The sequence below is a fragment of the Panthera leo genome, chromosome C2 (genome assembly GCF_018350215.1).
Source record: "Panthera leo isolate Ple1 chromosome C2, P.leo_Ple1_pat1.1, whole genome shotgun sequence".
NCBI lineage: Eukaryota > Metazoa > Chordata > Mammalia > Carnivora > Felidae > Panthera > Panthera leo.
In genome coordinates this window covers 88,164,397-88,187,594 of record NC_056687.1, presented here as the reverse complement: position 1 = coordinate 88,187,594, position 23,198 = coordinate 88,164,397, and the positions used below count along the sequence as shown (strand labels likewise).

General features: G+C 37.6%; 1 pseudogene; it reads left to right on the top strand.

Annotated features, from left to right (window-relative positions):
• The first annotated feature begins 2,387 nt into the window (after positions 1-2,387).
• LOC122229300 overlaps positions 2,388-23,198 on the top strand; it is a 44,331-nt pseudogene continuing 23,520 nt past the window's right edge.

Sequence of the window (23,198 nt, the reverse complement as noted above, 5' to 3'; positions counted from 1 at the left end):
AATTACACCTCACTTTAAATAATGGTAACTATTTGAGAAAATGATATATTAATTAGCATGATGGGAATAGTCATTTCACTGTGTATGTGTGTATCCAACATCATGTTGTGTACTTTACATATACAGTTGACTCTTGAACAGCATAGGGATTAGGGGCACTGACCCTTGCATAGTTGAAAATCCATGTATAACTTTTAAGTCCCCCAGAATGTAACTACTAATAGCCTACTGTTGACCAGAAGCCTTACTGATAACATAGTCAATTAACACATATTCTGTATCTTATATGTATTATATACTGTATCCTGACGATAAAGTAAGCTAGAGAAAAGAAAATGTTAAGAAAATCTAAAGAAGAGAAAATACATTTACAGTACTGTAACTGTAAAAAGGCAGGATATAAGTGGACCCACACAGTTCAAGCCCATATATATACACATAATTTGTGTGGAAAAAAAGAAGCGGGACAACCTTGTGGCAACAGGGAGCCAGCAGAGTGATCTTTACATACTTATCCTCATTATATGCCCATGTAATTGGAGTACAGAAGGATGTGCTAGAGCCCCCATGGTCTTCTAAGAAGCATTATAAAACAGAGGTAACAGGATAGTTTTCACCTTGAGCAAAGAGTCAAATCCCTTTCTGACAGGAGATCAAGGGTGAGTTATCTTTCTTTAAGGAATACCATAGTGAATGATACTCTGCCTACTTGGTTCCTTCGAGGTCTTCATTTTTTTTTTTTAAGTTTTGTTTATTTAAGTAATCTTTACATCCAACGTGGGACTCAAACTCATGACCCTGAGAACAAGAGTTGCATGCTTCTCTGACCAAGTCAGTCAGGTGCCCCTCAGGTCTTCATTCTTGATAAAGGATTTAATACAGTAAAGTTTTCCAAGCAGGACATGGAAAGCAGGAAGATTTCTTTGATGTTTCCCAAAAAGGAAACTGCTAAATTGTTAGTAAGGGACCACATCAAATCACTGGTTTTAAGCATTTTAAAAAATTCTGTGTCCTAGAATAAGTAAGAATGAGGCAATGTAAGGCAGTAAACATACCTAACTGTCTCAGGTTTATGAATGAGGGCTCAGAGGAAGAAAAATAATGAATAGCACAAAGATGTATTCTAGGTCTTTTTAATGCCAAGAGGAGTCTGGCACAAAGAAACATATTACCCTTTCCTTCAGAGAGTGACAGAGAATGATATTTCCTGACATTGCATTGAATTTATTTCACTTTCTTAATGTAGCGTCTCTCAGTATGTGGTTTCACATTTGTTTATGCTCATGTAGCCAACTGTGCATTGCTACAAAAAGGAATCTGAGGTCTAAAAGAGAAGCAACATTTTCTTCACCAAATGTAAATTCCTGAAGAAATCACTCTTCCCTGAAATATAAAATTTGAATAACAATTTTTAACGTTTTGTAAAAGTCTTGTAATAGTTATCTCTCAAGCAGCCAAACAAAACGGAGTTCTGTGTGCAGATCAAATCACTTTGATGAGCTGAGCAGAGCAGCAGCAATGTCGGTAGTCACTGTACTTCATCTCCAGTTCTGTTATGATGGGTTCAAGAAACAGTATATCAAAGCAGACTACAAAATCTCATCAAAGAAAATCAATCGAATATGGTAGTCAAGATCGTATTATAGAACCCATTTTTGGCAATTTTCTTAAAGTTTTACATAAAGCTGTTCAGAATCCAGACTTACTGCTACCTAAATTCTAAATTGTACAAACGCTATTGTATGTAAGAGCATGTCTGCATACAGATGGGCAGCCTAAAAGACCCCTATTTCCTATGACAAGCAGTACTATGAATTCTTAAATGAATGCAAACAAGGATTTATGTTGATATATCTGTGGTCCCAAACCCTATTGCATCAGTACCCCATAGATTTGAATGGTGTAGCAATCGATTCAGCTAGTAGACCAGAGTAAAACACTGTATTATTTCTCAGAGTTTTCTTCTCTTTCATACTTTTTTTAGGCTATTGTTTGGTAGTGTGAGATTTCCCTTCATTAAAAGCTCCCATTTAATTCTAGTGCCATAGTAGTAAAGATCCTCTGGCAGCAAAGCTGTTAAAAGAGGGTATAGCATGCACCAGGCAATGCTCGCTTCATTCCCTGTGAGCATCAAACAGCTGTCATTCAACTAAATGAGTTGTCATTAGCAAGCAGATTTTCACTCCAGCCTTCTGGAGCCATGCAAAGAAATCTAACTGAAGTAATAACTGTTGGAGGAGCCCCGATAGAGTTTGGAGGCGTAGGGGTCCCCTTCCCCCATTCTCTCTCCTAGTGCATTAGGCAGTCTTTCTCAAGTGTGGATATTTGGCTTGGATCTGGTGACCTAAAATTACCTCTGAAATCTGGCACAGTATCTCAGCTCTAGCATGAATGTGTTCGCCTGTCAGCCAGCATTACTGGTAGGCATCCCAAGCATTGCCAAGTATTCACCAGAGGTAGGGATAATGGATAGGCTACAGTGACTTGCAAAGAGGAATGGTTTCCTTTCTTCAGTTTAGAATTTCTGCGAGAAACTATTGCCTCAGCTTTCTTGGTCTACGTTTTTAGTTTTACTATGGTGATTTCGATACTTACCCCAAATTCAGACCTCATCATACTAATGGATTTTCAACCCCAGACTCAGTCTTTCTTTCCCATAAATGGCACATCTTCATGTGCCCTATACACCATTTTCTCATGCCAGAATGTGTCTTTTTGTGATTTAATGTTTTTCCATCGTACTCCTAAATTCAGACTAAATAAAGAAATAGTCACACTTGTGAAGCTATTGGGCTTATTTAGAGATAAAAGGAAATTGTTTCATTGATTCAAAAAACATTAAGTGGATCCCTATGAGAGTAGTTGTCCCCAGTGTGAAATCCCTCGCTACTTGGGGGCTCTAAAAGATATTAATAAAAATCTTCAAGTTGCTTTAAATATTTCAAAAATTAAAATAGTAATCAGGTATTTGCCCCAAATGAGATTATATAGGCTAACTAAAATGTCAGGTTTCTTTGCTTTGGTTGGAGTTATATTATACCTGTGGCATTCCCAAGGTGATTCTTCCAAACTGTGGATATATTACATTATATAATATCTCCTGACATGATGTACATTATAACTAAAGATACTGCCTTAGATATCCTTAATTTTTGAACACTTGATTATAGCTATCAGCATAAATTCCCACACATCCCCCAATAATTCTAAACTTCATTGCAAAGCATAGTCAGGATTATAACATTAACCTTGAGTATAGATGGTTTTGTGACAAAATGAAGTGTGTAATCCCTTTACAAGATTCATCAGCTGGCTAATGAAGAGCAGGGAGCAGCAGGGTGGCCTGGAGAGGAGGAGCCGGGCAGTCACCCAGCCCCCCCTACCAGCCCCTTCATCAATAACCTCACAACATTCACGCAAGTACAAATCTGGGCAAAATGACCATCACCATGTCATGTGCCTCTACGAATGTTTATTTCAAGATAAGCTCGTATTGGCATTTACATTTTTGAAAGAGGAGGAGGGGCAGAGAAAGAGGGGGACAGAGGATCCGAAGGAGGTTCTGCATTGACAGGAGTGAGCCAAAGCAGGGCTCAAACTCACAAACCATGAGATTGTGACCTGAGCCAAAGTAGGACACTTAACTGACTGAATCACCCAGGTGCCCTAGCTTTTACATTTGTTTCTTAAGTGAGGATATGAATTATGCTAAATAAATACAACTTGTCAAACAAAATCTTTCAGACTATAAAGTCCATTGATGAGGGACGGAGAATAACAAAAGTGGTCTTAGAAGGTAGAAAGTGTGAGATTTTACATTCTAATCTATTCCTTAATGATCATTTTTATCTTTAACTTTTATTCTTGATAGGATGGAAAAAATACAGAAAACTACAGAGAAAAAGATAACAATGTACATGTAAACCCTCACTGAATGAGTAAATGCTCATATTTTTTTAATGTTTACTTATTTTTGAGACAGAGAGAGAGAGAGACAGTGTGTGAGTGGGGGAGGGGAAGAGAGAGAGGGAGACACAGAATCCAAGCCATCAGCACAGAGCCCAATGCAGGGCTCAAACCCACAAACTATGAGATCATGACCTGAGCTCAAGTTGGATGCTTAACTCACTGAGCCATCCAGGCACCCTGTAAATGCTCATATTTTGTCTTTTTTTTTTTTTTACTTAATTTATTTTACAAAAGAAATAAAATATTTTGGTTAACACTGAGCCCTCCTGGAGGCCTTCCCCAATCCCAGTTGCCACATCCCCTTCCCAGACACAACCATTCCCATGAATTTGATCTCTATCTTCCTAATCCATGTTTTAATGCTTTTATTTATATCTCCATAAATAGCATAGATTATTGTTTTGTGGGAATTTTCAAATTTATACAAATGCTATCATACTCTAGACATGACTTGATACCTTGCTTTCTAAACTTTAACACTTTTTTAAATCACGTAGATTTAGCTTTATTTTACTATTGAGTAGTTTTCTATTCTGTAACTGTACCACAATTTATCTTAATGTCTTTACTTATGGACATTAAGGTTATTTCCTATCTTTTGTGATTACAAATGATAACGGACTGAACATAGTTATGCATGTTTCCTGACACATAGGTATTGGAGGCAAGATTCTTGGGTAAGAATGCAACAAATTGAAGGCTTTCAGATGGTTTTAGGGAAGGTCTATAGGATTTAAAAGATAAAAAGAGCTCATTAAAACAAGCACGGGAAAGGTACAGCAGGATCACTTTGGGATGTTAACAGAACACTTTGTTGAGGAGGAGGAGGCTAATTTGTTTTAAGTGGCATTTTTCCAAAATACATTTAAACAGAACTAAGAAAAATATCAGATTTAATTCCTGATTACAGAGTGACACTACTTTCCTAGAAAGAAAACTCTTCAAAGCAGGTAAAGTGATAACAGACACGTTTTGTTTCTGACAAGATAATGTCCTCTCTAACATCAGCCCCCCACTCAGGATCCCACTGCTCTACCCAAGCCTCCCTACTTAGCACACTGTGAACAGAATTTATATATTTCCACCTTTCCCAGGCCTCTGCTTCCGCTGGGCCCAGCCTAGAAGGACTCGGCTCTGGTTCACAGAGTTCTTTCCCTCTTCTTGATCCCTGTCATACTTAGCCGGAGCATCTCACTCAGACTTCATCACTGACATCCTTGGTGCAAGTGACAAGGGTTGTGATACGATGCCAACCTAGGTCTTTAAGATCAAGCAATTTTCACATGCTGCTGCCTCCAAGTTCCAAGCTTTCTGTAACAATGACAGAAGAATCTAGAAACAGCCTAGTTTCTTTTCTTGAGTGGCAGCTTTTCTTTCAAGTGAGTCATAACAATAATGCCCATGTTAATGAGACTATTAGAATAAAAATAGCCAACACTTATTCTAATAGTCTTGATATGTACCATCATACTTAATACACAAGTATACATACTTGATATGTATCATAACACTTAATATGTATCATCTCATTTAATCCTTACAATGACTGTGAAGAAATGAAAGGCCAGAGAGATTAAGTCACACAGTTCGTAGACAGCTGAGTCAGGCTTCAAACTAGGTCTGTCTCATTCCTCAGCTGATCATGTTAAATTGTCTTCTATATTAATAACTAGAGAAACATATTCCTTTTGTGTATAAGAAATTAATAAAAACCACCCTGTTTTCACACATGGGAGAAAGGAAAGGCAGTATGGCGGGGTGTAAAATGTGTCGATTTTGAACCCACTTCAACTTGAGTTCAAATCCCACCTCTATTATTTATTAGAAGTGTGGTGAGTTATTAATTGCTTACATCCCTACTTTAAAATAGAAAGTCCCCTGGGTTCCTTGTCTATTGATATACAAATGATACTTAGTCTGCAGTTTTTCTTATTCTGTATTACACAGTGTTTGGTGCATGTTTCTGTTTCAGCAGCTACGTTATATTAATATTATGCTTTTATGTATTTATTCATAAAATCCATTCATTAGGCACCTGCTTAATGTACCAAGCTCTATTCCAGATGCAGGAACACAGTTGTGAAATTCACACAATAGCACTTGCTCTCATGACATTTAGATTCCAATAGAGAAAGAGAATCAATAAAATATAAGTAAGTATCTATACATAAACATCTTTATATTGTGACATAAAGCTAGATAAAGCTATACAAAGAGCTGAGATTGGGTGATAGAGAGCAACTTGGTAGCTATTTTAGATTGAGGAATTAAGAAAGGCTTCTCTGACAGAATGAAGTTTAAGCTGCTAAATGAATCACAATAAGGAGCCAGTCTTGCAAACACTATGGGCAAAGAGGTCCCAGGCAGATGAAAGAGCTAGAGCAAAGAACCCATATTCTCACCTTACTAGACCATGAGCTACCCAGAACCATTTTAGAGTGTTTCCGATTACTTTCCTGTGGATGATTTTAACATGTTACTCTGTTCCTTACATATTGATGAGCCATTACTGCAACGATGCTATGTAACAAATCAGACAATTTATCTGCTTAAATTCCTTCGATGACTTCTTCTCCTTGGACTTTGAATAAAATCCAAACTGTAAAGTGAAAACTTCATAAAGAAGAGAATCACGATTTATACATCTGGTTTGCCACAATGTCTCCTGTACTTGTTTTGGTGCCTGACAAGAAGTAAATGCTGTACTGGTAGAATAACGATGAAGGAATGCATGCATGAAGAACCTGGGCTCTGTGTCCTAGCCCTTCATTCCCTTCAAGGGATTGTGACTCACCTTCTCATTTATATTTTAAACCATTCTCTTACCAGTACTGGCCCTTTGGCATTCAGCACATGCCTTTTTTTACCTGAAGAACAAAAACAACTTAGAGCAACAACAGAAAACCCTTTCTTTGATTCCTTTAGCTACCAACCTTTTTCCCTCTTAAGTGGCACACTTGTCATTCACACTTGGAAGGTCACTTCTACCTACTATAAAGTTGTAAATTGCCCATGAAATATATAATTGTCAAAGTCAATGGGCATATTTTTCCTCACCTGACTAGGTGACTGCAATTCCTTTGGTGGGTGAAACTCATTTTCTTTTAAGTATTCCACACAGCACTGCTTCTGATCAAGGAACTCACTTCACAGTAAAAGAAGTGAGGCAAATGGGACCATGATCATGGAATTCACTGGTCTTACTATGCTCTCCATCACCCTGAAACAGTTGACTTGATAGAATAGTGAAATGACCTTTTGAAGACTCAGTTATAGGGCCAGCTAGATGGCAGTTCCTTGCAGAGCTGGAGAAAGGTTCTCCAGAGGCTCTTTATACTTTGAATCAGCATCCAATATGTGGTGTGGATTCTCCAATAGCCAGGATTCAGGGGTCCAGGAATCAAGAAGTAGAAATGGAAATGGCACCATTCACCATTACCTCTGGTAACCAATCAGTGAAATTTTTGTTTCCTGTGTTTGTTGCTTTATGTTCTGCTGGTGTACAGATGTCAGTTCCAGAGGAAGTAATAGTTCTACCAAGGGACACAATGATTCTACTGAACTGCCACCTAGCCAGTCTGGGCTTTGGATCAATGGCAAAGAAGGTAACTGTGGTGTTGTCTGGGGAGACTGATCCTGACTACCCAGGAGAAATTGAACTACTACTCCACGATGGAAATAGAGAAGAGTATGTCTGGAATACAGGCCATCTCTTGTTATTACCATGCCCTGTGATTAAGGTCAATAGAACCTACAATAACTCAATCCAGGCAAGACTACTAATGATTCAGACCCTTCATGAATTAAGATATGAATCACCCTGTCAGGTGAAAAACTGTGACTAGTTAAGGTGCTTGCTAAAGACAAAGGGAATACAGACAGAATGGATGGTAGAAAAAGGTTGTTAAAACACCAGCTAAGACTATCTGACCAGTTACAGAATTGAGAACTATAGTTGCCATTAATGTTTCTTCCTTATTTTGTTCTGAATACATCACACAAACACATATTTATATATGATATATATAAAAGCAGTCTTTGTTTTGTTTATGATGTAACATAAGATGTATTGATATTATATCAGTATTTAAGTATTGTTAATTCTACATCAAAGTATTTAAGTTATGGAATATCAGGAGAAGAGTAAACACCACTAATGGACTTGACCTCCTTTCTGAGGAAAGGATTAGTGCATTTTCAGTTGTATGCAGGATAGTTTTCTCGTGTTAGGAAGAATTATGACCTTGTTAATTATCTTTATTTGGAGATTAAGTATGGTTTAAGGTGACCTATGTGGGTGCCAAGTTGATAAGGGGTGGACTCAGGAAGGTTAATTTTGTGTGTCAACTTGACTGGGCTAAGGGATAGCTGGTAAAACATGATTTCCGGGTGTGCCTATCAGGGTGTTTCCAGATGAGATTGGCTTCTGAATCAGATTAAGTAAAGAGGATCATCCTCATCCACCAGGGCAGGCATCATCCAATCCACTGAGGACTGAGGGCCTGAATAGAACAAAAAGGCAGAGGAAGGGCTAATTTGTTCTTTTGGCTTGTCTCATCCTGGTCTTGGACATCAGCATTTCTAATTTTCAAGCCTTCAGACTCAAACCCATATTTACACCATCATCCCTGAGATTCTTGGGCCTTTGGAATCGGAAGCATGATATTGGCTCCCCAGTTTCTCAGGTCTTTGAGCTCAGATTGAATGACACCACCAGCTTTCCTGGGTTCTTCAGCTTGCAGAGGGCAGATTATGAGACTTTCTGGCCTCCAGAATCACATGAGCCTATAATAAATTCCTATAATAAATACCCTCATATATATTTGGTTCTTCAATACCCTAATACACTCCCTCTTGCCTAATTTTCTATTTCTCCAGCCATCCCTTAATCTTCCTCACAGCCTATTTCCTCCTCATTTTTCCACCCTAAATGGTTCATTCTCACCCCTGTGTTTTTACTTTATGAATAACTCCTGAAGAAATAAACCTAAACTCATGGCAACAACTAATATCTACATGACTATAATACTCATGCCTGAACATTACTCTAAATATACCCCAAGCATCACAGACTTATATAATAATGGGTTACTTACTGGTTGCTTACTATATAATACAGGAACTGAGCTTAGAACTTTACAAACTTTTGAAGCAGATATATAATTATTTTCATTATACTGAGGAATAAAAAAGGGCTTAGACAGGTTAAGTGAATTGTCCAAGGCCACAAAACAGTGACAAATCTAGGATGTGAATCTGCGTTTCCTGACTCTGGAGTCCATGATATGCAATATTATGTTATACTGCTTCATACTCAATGATTATTATAGCTAATTACTTTCAAGTGTCTTAATTGCAAATTATGTTGGATATAATTCATCAGAATCCAAACTGAATTTAATGTATTAAACAGAAAATGTTTTCCTAAAAATATTCTTTCTGCCTAGAAAACTTTATGCCTTACTGTTCTGTTTGTTTAAAATTGTGTATCTTTACCTCTCTTCCTGAAGATTCTTTTGGAAAAAGAAACTTCAGGATAAAAAAATATATATTAAAAAACAGAATGCATCTGCTTTGATCAGTTCATGGTTAAAAATGTCCAGTCTCATTTTTTGTTTTGTTTAGCTTTGTTTTACTTTGCTTTTGGTAATGCTCTAGTGGGCTATTTATACCAGGAAATGGTAGACAGCCAGTGTCTTAATGGTTGGATTTCTTTTCTCTGAGGGATTAGGTGAAACAGGCATATTAAGAAGAGATGCTATTAGAAAAATGGATCAAACATTTAAATGTCTAAAGGCCAGGGACAAAGAGTTGAAATAGGTGATGGTTAAGTACATGGATCTGCAGCCAGATGATTGATGTTCTATACCCACCTTGCAACTTGGCCATACAAAAAATCATTGAAATCAACTAGCCTCCTATTTCTCAGTTGTAAAATAGAAATCATAGCACTACCTACCACCTGAGCTTCTTATTGGTGCTGATAAGATCTGCTGTGGGAAGAACAGTGCCTTATACACAGTAAATATTCAACCCAAGCTGGCCAAGTTATTACTGCCTATACTTTCTTCCATGTCCACTGGCTCCATATGGTCTACTAGGTCACATGTCAGACACTCAGGGTTGCAGCACATAGCATTGCAGCACATTCTACCAGGCATGCTCATCTAATTTAGATAGACATTGATATATGTTTCTAATCCCAGAAGACACAAAGAAGCATGTGAGTGAGCCATGACTACTCAAGGAAAGGAAAACCACCTGAAATTCCTACACACTTGGCTAGGTGCGGCAATATCTACCAGTTTGTGTGGAGCAGAGAGAAACTGGATTTAACTACCCCTGGTGTCAATCTCACAGGTGACTTAATCAAACTGCCTGAATACACAAAGAGTATGAAGATTGAAAGGTAAACCCAGGGGAACCTAGAAGAATAGTTTTTATTTTTACATAGAACATTTAAGGCTTTGAGGAAATTGGATGAGACAGATCCTACCTGTTTTAGAATGTGTTATAGATAGAATAAATTATGGAAATTAATTAGAAGCTTAAGGGAGATGCACTTTTAGATTCTAATTTAGTGGGGCGTGGTGGCACAGCAATTCAAATTCACCTAAATAATACTATATCACGATTGTATTTTCTATGTACGGAGATTTTTATACATAGCTAACTTGATCCCCCCCAAAAAATCTGTTGATTACAGAAGCTGTTATTTATCTACCCTCATCTTATATATTCTAAATATTGTCACTTTTGAAAGGTTGGTGTGACTTTTCTGAGTCCGTAGCACACCACAAATAGCATTAACCCAAAGCTACCTCATTTAAGAAACTAGGACTTTCTCTCAGAGGATATTCATGTTCTATTAAACTCCTAATGTACGAATCTATCCATTTACGTATAAGAGTGAGGACAATGTGATGTTGTACAAATCCTAGATCTGCACATTATGGGGAGTGAGGACCTATCTTTCCATGGTGTTTATACTCTATAGCCCCAAAGCAAATTTGGCTATGAGCTTCATTATTATAATTTGGTCTTCTAGAAAGAAGGAAGGGGTAACTGCTGGCTCAGGGAAAAATTATCTAATGTCCCCCATTTCTCCTCTTGTGCTATTATTTCTCATTTTGTACATATTTTTCCCCAGAGAGGACTTCACCCGGAAGCATTATAGCCCCTCTCCTAGACCTCATCCTCATTTAGCTGAAATATAAGATGCCCCTGAGTAAACATCACTGATGTGTACCCAGTTCTATGAAGACAGCTGACTAGGGACCATTTGACAAAATTGTTAAGGGTGCCCTCAGCAACATGTTTAGTGTCTTGCCTCTGAACCCATAGACAGATCTCTCTGGCATGTGACATCCCCTCTGGAATGCAACTACAGTTTTGTCTGTCGCCTCATGTGAAAAGATTCCTCATGACCATCTGTTCATTCAGTGCTTCCCAGGCCTGGTCCCTATAGATCAATGAACCCATCTTGTATCCCTGATCATATCCAAGTTCCTCGGCCACCTGCACTCAGTCATGATGGGAACTCTTCTTTCACATATTTTGAGAAAAAGTAAAACATTCAACTTGTACATAGTAAAAATAGCAAATCTTCAACTCTAATAAATGCAAATATTTCTCAATCTAACATACCTATATTTGAGAGAAGTAAATTCATCCAAATGGAAGTTTCTTTTAAAATCATTTAATGCATGGGGCACCTGGGTGGCTCAGTTAGTTGAGCATCCAACTTCAGCTCAGGTCATGATCTTACGGTTCATAGGTTCAAACCCCATGTTGTGCTCTGGGCTAACAGCTCAGAGTCTGGAGCCTGCTTTAGATTCAGCATCTCCCTCTCTCTCGCCACCCCTCACCCCACTCCTGCTCTGTCTCTCTCTATCTCAAAAATAAACAAAGGTTAAAATTTAAAAAAAAAATAATGAATCACTTAATGCATATGTAAAGCTACTTTTTCCACACACACTCTAATAAATGCCATCTATATTAATATTATCAATGTCACTTTGAGTTCCAGTTTACTAATCTACTCTCTTACATGAAAACTCACAGAGCCCCATTCTGACAAGGTGGGAAGTACTTCTTCTACAGAATAACCATATTTACATAAAGAAAAAGAAAACATCATAATGACATTTCCTTCTACTTGAAACATCACTTTTCATATCCTTGTATGTGTCTGCTTTTAGAGGTCAGTGCAAGATTTCCGATGACTCACACACAAAAGAAGTGTAGCATGCTTCAATTAAGATGTGTTAAAATCAACACATTTTAAAAATCTTATTCCATGTGATAAGATACTAATGAGTGACCTTGAGGACTTTTTAAGGAAGCTTCCTATTTCTGGTAGTGTTTCTGCTATCACTATTGCATTCACTATGTAAGTATGGAAGTAAATGGAAGGGGAAATTTTCAATAGGGAGAAGCTCTTCTCCCTCTGGCTTCCAGGACAAGTACCCACAGGACATCAACTTTTGATTCCCCAGTAGGGCCATCATGGTCTCTGCCTTTGGGAACGTAATGCTGTCTTATCACACAAGAAGCTCCCCACCCCAACCTTAATTAATAAAAGCACATGTATAGCACTCTTATTTACAAATCTCTTTCAGCTATATTATTTGAAATGTGTCCCAAACTCTACAAGGTGGATACTTGGAAAATTAAAAATCTCTCACTTTACAGTCAAGAAAGTGAACTCAGGAAGATAATTTATCAGGTCAGATAGAACATTAGTGGTGGAGATGGAATTCAAAACCAGACATTCAGCTAGAGGAAAGCTCATCTTGCTAAGGTCCTGGCCCTTCTTTAGAGTAGCATATGCCTGAATACAGCCTATCATATTACTCGTGTACTCATGTATTACCACCTATGTGCACACCTGTGAGATAATAAGTCATCAGGTCTTTATATAGAGAAAAAAACATAGAAATACACACACACACACACACACACACACACACGTGTGCACACAATTTGGGTAGAAGAAATGATGTCCCCTGAATGGATACAACACACACATGCATACACACCACACAAAACTCCATCACAGAATGTACTTCCTAGCAAGCAGTTTACTTACAAATTATTAATTGTATTATTATGAAATGTTTTTATTGAATTTTGAACAAGTACAATCCTTTATGTCAAGTTAATGCTAAGGAACCACCATCTATAAGTCTGGATCCCTCTTCACACACCACTTTTCCATTAGCTATATCAACCCAGTTAAAGAGTATATTGAATGGAACTGAATTAAATGCAACCAGAGAGGGGAGAATGTTCTTTATATTTCTCACATTGCTACATAATTTCTACTGTTTCCTTGGGGAAAGAGGAGAGATAGTTTTGTTCAACATTTCTTATACAAATAGCACACAATTCCTGGTTCAACCTTCCCACTCACCAATAAAATTAAAATGTAGGTTTTTTTCTTTATCCCCCTTTCTCTAATTAAGTTACCTGAAGCTCAAGGATGCCAAATAACTTGCCCAGCTGCCTCACATTCATAGATGCCACAGCCAGAATCCCAATGTGGGCATCAACTTCGGCCAACATGATTTCTCTCTTACCACACCGCATTCCCAGGAGCACCCGTCCAAAGGAGAGTGAGAGTAGGAAGCCAGGCTAAAGGAATTGGGGAAGGCAGGCTTGGATCTTGAAAATATGGAGCTGAGGTGGAAACTAGATTCCTGAATTCTCCATTCCATCATTGAGCTGTCTTTGTCCTTCCCAGCTTTGTCATAAAACTGGAGGAAAGCAGATCCTGGAGAAGGAATAAATGGAAAGGAGGTGGCAAGCATTTAAGAGGGTTCTCTCCCAGACCATTTAATACCAAGTGAAGGCATAGGAGTGGTGCAGAGGGCTAGCTAAGGTGGCTTTAGTTGTCACAATAATTCCGATCATGTTCTCCCCTCAATAAAGATACAATCAGTTCTAAGTAGAAAGTTTGCTTTAATGCAAACACAGCTTCAACACAACCGTCCAGACATACTCTTCCTCCAATTCTTTCAACCAGATTATCACCCCCAAACTTCTCCCTATAGACATTTTGAAACTATCATTGTTCCTTTATATTGCAGCTAATTCTTCTTCACTTCCTAGGGAAGGGTCTCATCCTACCCTGGAACAGTCCACAATATGCTACTTGGGTAGTTATGAGACAGTGTAAGGTAGAGATCCAATTCTCAGTTTCGGACAAAGGAAACCTTATACAAAAATTAGAGCAAGAAGCTGAGGTGGGAAAAAGGGCAGAGGAGAATGGGAGAAGTCACAGAGTATTAATAGAAAGCACTCCTAATAAAACTCAAGCACAAATGTACAAGGTCAGATTCCAGGAGGAAAAAAACTCACTAGGAAAAATAAATCATTTGAGGGAAAAAAAATTAAAAAATGGCCTCATTACAGTGACAATTTTGGGCCAAAATAAAAATCAGAAATGGCAAGAACTAGCAGGACTTCATACACTACAAAGCCTAAATTAGCTTTCGGTTTTGGAGAAAGTACACTAACAGATGCCAGGTTCAACAGATACACCTCTGGCAATAGCAGAAACACTAACAAAAGCAACGTGCAGCTGAGAAACAAACTGCCAGGTCATGAAACAAAGAGGCACACATCCTCTAGCACCAGCACATTTAAAAAGACCAATGTCTGTGCACTGGGACATTACAGGAACTTTCCACATGAAATGATCCTTTATGAGATACGTGGAGCTGCCACGAACCAAACCTCCGCTCTGGGTCCTAGAACTATAAACAGAATAAAAATCAAATCAAATCTGTAACACTTGAAGCTACCTAAGCAAAATCGAAGCAGGTTAAATTTATTTAACCTGTTCTACTATGATTTTTCTCCACACATTTCAAGGAATATGGGCATATGTGCATAAGAATTGCATTCTGTTCAGAAAACACAACCTATTTTTTGTTAAAATGATCATGAAAAGGATCTAAAGTGTCTCATTGATTCATTTAGACATTCAAATATTTAATAAGCACCTATTATATACTTGTTGAGCTCTGTGCTACACACTGGGGATACAAAGAGAAATATATCGGATTTTTAAAATGATTCATTTCACTATACTCTATGTTGATTGACTCTGACTCAGAATTTTCATTTGATCTGGAGCTCCAGATTCTGATACACCAGAGAGGAAACATGCAAGTTCAGAGACTAGCACCACAGGAGGACCAGGGGCAGCCTGGAGATCCTGCAGAAGTTTAGTCCTTTCAAACATTTAAAGAGCAAACTTGTCAAAGAGAGGGTAGGTATGTGTTGTTGGGTCTCCAGAAAATAGAATCACAGAAGTTATAGGAAAAGCTATTTTAATCTAATAAAACTAAGGAGCAGAGAATGGGCTACTTTAGAAAAATATGAGTTTCCTGACTCTGCAAATATTCAAATAGAGACTGAATGACCGATTAGAGTTGGTTAGAGTTCTCCTTAAAGGTCTTCAGCTCTTGTATAAAGTTAGATTGAATCTATTAATCTGAGGTGGTGAAGACCGTGGTTTCAGAAAAATCGATCTTATTGACTGCTTTTATATTGAAAACTCCTAAAGTTAGCATTTTATAACTTTAAAATTAGGCTATGTTATCTATACTTGGAATTGTTTTTAATAGTAAGGTTATGAGAAGGTGAATCCATAGAAAGCAATAAATATGTCCACCTTTGGGATTAGGGTGATAGGTCTCTTTAGTTCCTTAAGCTCCTAGTAGAGTCTTGGTCTCAGATATTTTTTTTAAAGTCCATTTCTCCGACCTGTGCCAAAGATTTTACTCTGATCCAATAGCAAGGGCATCGATGGCAGATCCCCAAGTACGGGCCTGGGCTTCCTTCGATATCAGGTACCATATGGTCACTAGAGGTACATTGCTTTTTTAAATGGAAATAGTTCACTACCACTGGTTGATCATAAAATATAAGGTTGAGTACCTTATGTCTGACTCTGCATCATTTGTATCAATGCTACCTATTTTAATTGAATATCTTGCCAGCCGTAGTTATTTTGGTCCTGGGTATTACAAGGCAGCTTTATAGAGGCTATCAAATTGCCTTCCAAATCTGTTGAAGTGGCAGTTGTTACAGGATTAACTGGATCAACAGAGTCTAGAGAATCTGAAGTTGAATCAGAATTGGATTCCTCTGCTAGATAAGCTTTATCCTTTTTGAAATCATCCAAAAAATCTCTGATACTTCATCTTCTCCTTCTGACAAGAGATAGTTCTTTAACACTAGGACCTTTAGATTTTTATTTTCTGACATCTTAGTTTCTTCCTGTAATTGGATAAAAATTACTGTAAAACACATAAAAATGAGTGATAGGGCTGGGATAATATCTATCACATATTAGTGTAGTTTAGAATTATAATATCTGAACACTGTGGTAATAAGTGTAAGAACAGACAAGTCTGAAACAGAAGCACACAGAAAAACCTAGAATGTAATAAAGAAGATATCCCAATGAGTGGCATTGGGAAAACTGACTAACATTTGGAGAGAAAAAGTTAGATTCCTACTTTTTTTTTTTTTTTACCATTATAAATGTCATCAGGTTGAAAGAATCATATATAAAGAGAGTAAGCCATACTGATAGTTGGAGAAAATATGTGTTCACTTTAAATGCCATCAAGGTGGAAAAATCTTTCTAGGCATGACACCAATAGCAGAAATGAAAATAAAAGACTAATAAATGCAGGGACTCAGTCAGTTAAGAATCTGACTTCGGCTCAGGTCATGATCTTGCAGTTTGTGGGTTCAAGCCCCACATCTGGAGCCTGTTTCAGATTCTGTGTCTCCCCCTCTCTCTCTGTTCCTCCCCTGCTCGTGCTCTGTCTCTCTCTCTCTCCAAAAACTAAATTAAAAACATTAAAAAATTTTTAAAAAGGTATTTGCAACACATATGATGTGAATACATAAATACTTCTTAAAAAGAACATGAAAAAGACAAAAAAGCATATCCTAAAATGGCTTTAGGACATGAAGAAGTAACCTGTAAAGAGAAATAAAAATGGCCAGCGAGCCAGTAATGGCCAGAGCCATTAATAATCAAAGAAATAAAAATGATAAGACCAAGAAAATTCAACATTTATCTATTAGGCGGGAAGGGAAAAATACCTAATGTCTAAAAGATGAAGAAATAAGACCTTCATACTCTGCTGGTGGGGGTATAAATTATTCAAACATCACTCAAACCATCAATTTAAATGTTTCAAAACATTCCTAGCATGCAGATTACAAAATATATTGAATCAATTAATATGTGTATATCCTTTGACACAGTACTTCTCTTTTAAGAAGTTTATCCTAAGGAAAAAATCTTAGACACACGTAAAAGCATAAAATGAAATAGCATCCATTAAGGATTATAATGTAGTTATACGTTATTTTCACGGAAGATACGTACGTGCTTTCCAACAATCTCCTGTTTTAAAAGATACTGTAATGAATTTGTTTCTAGATAAATTGGTATATTTCTGCTTCTATATATACTAGTATATTTATTCACTAAGATTGAGTTTCATCCTTAGGTAAGATTAGTCATTTTATGCCCTAGCCTTATCTATGTATAGATGTCTCATTTGCCTCACAAATTCCAGATATTCTTCCGTTTGATATGTTGCTGAGAACTTCTTTTCTTTTTCTTTTCCTTTCCTCTCCTGTCTATCCTCTATCTATCTTAATCTGGAATTAATGGTATAATTAGTGTGCTAAGCAGTGTCCACCCTGAGCTACAACAATCAGATGAAGAGCCAGCAGAATGATATTAGCATCTGGACCAACAAACCAGTTCAACCACATGTGCAGATAGAGGAGGAATACCTCTACCATTACGTCCACCAACACTCAGGACACTCAGAATCTGTGTTAAGAACACAGATCCATTCCCCCATCTAAATAATCAGCAATTAGAATCATCCAGATGACTTCTGCAGTTCCTTATTTTAACGCACCATCCCTTAAGATTTTACAATAGCAGTCCCTTAATGCTTTACATTCAGATATAATTCTTAGCCAAGAATTATTTTCAGCTGTCACTGGAGGAGGGACTTGGGGGATTGGAGGAAAGTTTAGTGAGGAACAGTGACAAAAAGTTTATTCACCTTCCCACAGTATCCATAAAATATCTTGGTACCTAGGATTTGGGTTAATGACTGGCCCCCTTCCTTCACTTCTAACCTCTGCTTTACTTGAGTCTACTTGTACACTGGTAATGAGAACTTATATGCATTCAGTGCCTCTCCTCTTCTCATTAATCTTCTCTTTTATCACCTCTGTCAAATCCCCAATTCCCTTAATCGTCCTGTGTATTCTTTGATGACGGAGCCCTGTTTCTTAGTGCTGCCTTATTAGCTGGCCCAAGAATGCTCCCTCTATATCCTACCATTATGAAGAAACTTCAGTAAAGCCAAGTTTAGGGGTAAGGAGACACCTAAGATACCCAATAATCTGAACTATCCTATTATTGATAATGAGTTTCACAATGGGAAAACAAAGTGTGAGGACAAAATGGAATGCCTTTGAGATGTCCTCTTTCAAAGAGGGTCAGGATAAAAGAAACAAGTGAGGTACAAATATATCTGAATCTTAAAGCTCAGCACCTAGGGTTTATCTTTCTGTGAAAGATAAATTTCACCCAGTTGAAATTCTCCTCTGAGTTTCTCTTTCTCTGAAATCTTTATTCTAGTCTTCAAAGATAGAATTCTTGTCAAATCTTTCAGGTAAGTCCAGTCCCTATACAGAGCCTTGGAAGGCAACACACACTCAACAGTGTTTCATGAATGAATTAATGTGAAGGAATAAGCTAAGCTTCCTCTTTTCTTTTGGGTCTTCATAAGAAGATCAAGATCCAATTTTGTAAAGATAATTATAAAATTTGTACAATTAGTAAGGAGAGCAGTTGAATCTAGACTCCATCTTCCTTTCCATGAAGGTGAAAGGATATACATCAGAGCAAGACCCATGTGTCTAAGTACATTGGACCCTGAAGATAGTCTCAAAGATAACAAAAAGTACAGGCTGTGTTGAGGAGGAGATAAGACGCAAGCAATTTACAAACACATACATGACACAGACAAAATAAAAGAAGAATACACAGAAATAGGTGTGTTCAGTTTTAAAAGGAGGTTGTTAGAATGATTAGGGAAGTTGATAACTAACAGGCGAGGAAGACAATCCACCCTGTGCACTACTCTGGGCCCTGCTTCTTGGCTGTTTTCCACTGTAATTAGTTATCTGGCAACCTTGCAAGATCTTAATAAAAATAACTCATAAGGTTTAGTCACATCAGAAAGGCCATCAAAATGAGTGATCACAAATGTTTGGAAAGGGTCACAAGCCAAGTCAGCATTTGGGACATGCTTTTTAAAAATTACCTTATCTCTTTCATCTCCAAAGAAAACATCAGAAGGATATTGTCACAAGCCCGACAATCTCACTCCATCCCCCTTATCTGCTAACATCACATTGTAAAGTTTGTGCCGCTGTCAGGGGTCCAATAAAATCCCACAGTATTTCTTGTTTTCCTTTCTCAGAGGTATAACTTTCTTCTAATCTGCTTATACACATTTCCATGCTTTGTAACAGAGTTCATACTAGACGTATTTTTACCTGCAATTACTTTAGTTTTCATGACCAGAAAGACTTTAAGAGGAAATAATTACACTATGTATACAAATAATTGCACTCAAGGGATCATGTAAAGCATCTCACAGTTCACACAATCCATTTACACTTAATTGTCATTTTAAACTTAAAACCACCCTATGACTTGTTTGGACAGATTATGGTGGTGTTTTTGTTTTTGTTTTTTTTCCATTTTGAGGAGGAGAAAATTGAAGTTTAGAAAGGTTAAATTCTAACCTCTAAAATTGAAGTTTAGAAAGGTTAAAGGGAAATTCTCAAAGTGAACAGCACATAGTGGTAAAACAATTCTTGAAAACCATGTGGCCGCCTCTAAAACCATGATAACCTTGTACCTATATAAGGGATCCACAGCTGGGAAAAAGGGAGAGAGGCAACAGTCTTTCCTAACACCCGTGGAATGGAGGAAAAATGATTTACTAAACTCAACATATCATCATACCAAGAATTCCATTAATTACCTCTCCCCTGTAATTCTACTTTTTCTCGCTAGAAAATGGCACTTCTCAGGTAAAACTGGCTACATAATTTTCAGGAACCAATGCCCTGTTCTCAGTGTCTTCTGATACAAAATTAAAGAGGAGACAAAACATGTTCTCCTGGGGCACCTGGGTGGCTCAGTCCATTAAGCATCTTGATTTCAGCTTGGGTCATGATCTCATAGTCACAGGATCAAGCCCCACATTGGGTTCCTCACTGAGTGTGGAGCCTGCTTGGGATTCTCTTTCCTTCTCTCTGCCCCTCCTATGCTCGTGCACATTCTCTCTTTCTCTCTTTCCCTCTCTCTCAAAAACAATGAATCAACTTAAAAAAAATAATGTTCTCCTAAGATTTTATTAACACTTCAGGTATCCTTGTTAATTTTGGATACTTCTGTTTAACTCATACCCCCCACTTCCAGGGCTCCCTTATACTATCACTATCCAGGGCAATCCACCTGACCTACCCTCTCTGGGAAGAACCCTACACACTTGGTTTCTACCATCTTACCCATGACATTAGAAAGAGGCAAAGAAATGAGTTCACAGTAAGACATTAATGATAGTAATTTGATAAAGGGATTTCTCCTTTGATAGCAAAGGCATTTCTCTTGTGAATCTCTAATGGGACCATTTCAGACATCATGGATAAGTTGCAAGAAGAAAAAGGGGATTTCTTTGGGAACAGTTTTGCTAACCACTGCTAGCCCTAAACCTCACCATAAATATTAATCTGGATATTTTCAAGTCTAAAACCCTGGGTTTACATAAATAATACATCTATACTGCTTTTAAAATAAAGAATTACATTTCTAGGATGTTTAGACTATTATACTGAAATACTGTCTTGTTGAAAATAATAAAGAGTTATTCACAAATAATCACTTTTACTTTCAACATGTTGGAAGAGGAAACTGTCAAAGATGGAGTAAAGGGATTGGATTCTGGGGAAGTTCCCTGGAGATCTTCCAAGGGAAATAAAATGGCTCCCTTCTCTGAGCCATTTTAAGCCTTGATTACATTAACTTTTAGAAAATGCACAGAGGAAACACTATTTCAGAGAAGACCCTGAAATTAGCATATTTCTTGGAACTCTGGTACCTCACAGATGACAGCATATGTCACTGTTAACCTTGTGTTATGTTTCCTAACCAGTGTCCAGCACAGCCTCTGAGGCCATCTGCTTTCTGTGGTTGTCAGCTCTGAAAATAACCTAGGACGCTGAATCCCTGGAACACATTTTTCCTATTGTTTTGATTAGAAAAGCATTTCCAGCCTAATCAATCTTTCTGTTTAACTCAGGCATGTATTTGACAAACTCCCTGGTTTTAATTTTCTAGTAAACATGGTAGATCTTAAATTCCCAGGTGATATTTGACAGTGGGGAAGTTTCAGCGCACATGCAGCAGAACCACTATAAAGTAACATTTGCTTTGCTCCTTGCTCCTGGAGAAAAGAACATGTACTGAATAAAACCGCAAGGACAGGATACCAGGAAGCCCTTGTGCTGGTGTTTTCCTTGAATTAATGCTTTCAGTATCCTCCTTACTCATTTAGATACTTCTGCTTATATAATTTTCCTATATCCCATCTATTATGTTTCCTTGCCTCTTTAGATAGCTCTTTGTGGCTCTGCTAATTATCTGTGTCTGATGGTTGAGGCACATCATCTAAAATGTGCTCAAATGGTGGAAAAATAGAACATCTAAAAACACAGAACTATTCCACACAGATTTATGATTCAAATAGGGTCATCTTTGTCCAATTAAGCAAGCCTACTTGAAGAAAGATGGCTGAAACATTGTTTTCTTAAAGAGACTTTTTTTTTTAATGTCCCAAAGCTAAAAGAAAAAGAACATAGGGGGAGATACAGGAAGAACATTACTTACTAAGTCACTGCATTTAGAAGTCTTGGAGACACATATTGAATTGCTTTGTTTCTGAACTGGATGGTGCTCTGCCGAAATCCTCCTGTGACTTCTTTCATTGCCTTCATTCAATTTTATATTGTTTTGAAGGTCCAGGCAGAGAGGATATGTAATTGGACATTTGGTGAATTCAGAGGAGTAAAATTGTGTCCAAAGTTATTAGCTTATCTTCGTGTGAAGAGCAAGGAGAACATTTTATTTCATCTAACTTTTTATAGCAATCAATTAATCCTTTGCTTTAAGGATGACAACAGAATGCCTTTACTCATTCTCATGGAAACATTGACATCTAGTGGGTCACTGCATTAATGCAGGGCAGCTCAAAGCCTGGAAAAAAATGCCCAAATTTGGGGGCTATTCAATATGGCATGTTCTCTTTGATTATTTAATTTGGCCCAGTGATCTTTCTAGCTAACCTCTGCTTGTAATTGTGGATAAGAAATAATAATTTCTTATTCAGAAAAGGCAGTTGTAGAAAACAAACGTAGCATACCTTACCAATAGCTTTCACAAACCCTATAGATTCTTAATGATTATTTTACTTGAAGATTTGTTATTTATAGGGACCCAAATCATGTAGTAATGATAGAAACTAACTCTTAGTGTTTGGAGACCTATACAGTGTGGCACAGTGGTTCTTAAACATTTTCATTTCAGAGATGACTTTGATGAACAGTATGAGCACTCTGCCAAGAAATTTTATATATAAGCAGACACATTAGATTCTGTATACAATTTCAAGGGAGTTCACAGAGCCAGTAAAACTTGAGAAGATAAAGAACTTCTGCCTACTGATAATGACAGGAAACTTACAACACTTACTATGTGCCAGACACTGTTCCAAACATTGTTCATGTATCAACTCATTTAATTATCCCAACTTTTCTATGTAGACATATTATTAACCCATTTCACAGAATGAAGCTGAAACGCAGAGAGATGAAAATACTTGCCCAAAGTCACAAAGGCACTAGCAGGTGAAATTAAGATCAAAACCCAGGTAGGCTGACCAGAAAGCCCATGCTCTGCTAGAATTGCCTGGTGCCTCTCACAGAAGAAATACTGCAGAGATGGCTAGACTGGCAGATAGAGCCCTTACACATTGCTCTCAGCATGGCCAATTTCCCTAAGCAATCTCTTTAGACTAGTTGCTGTCTATGCCTCA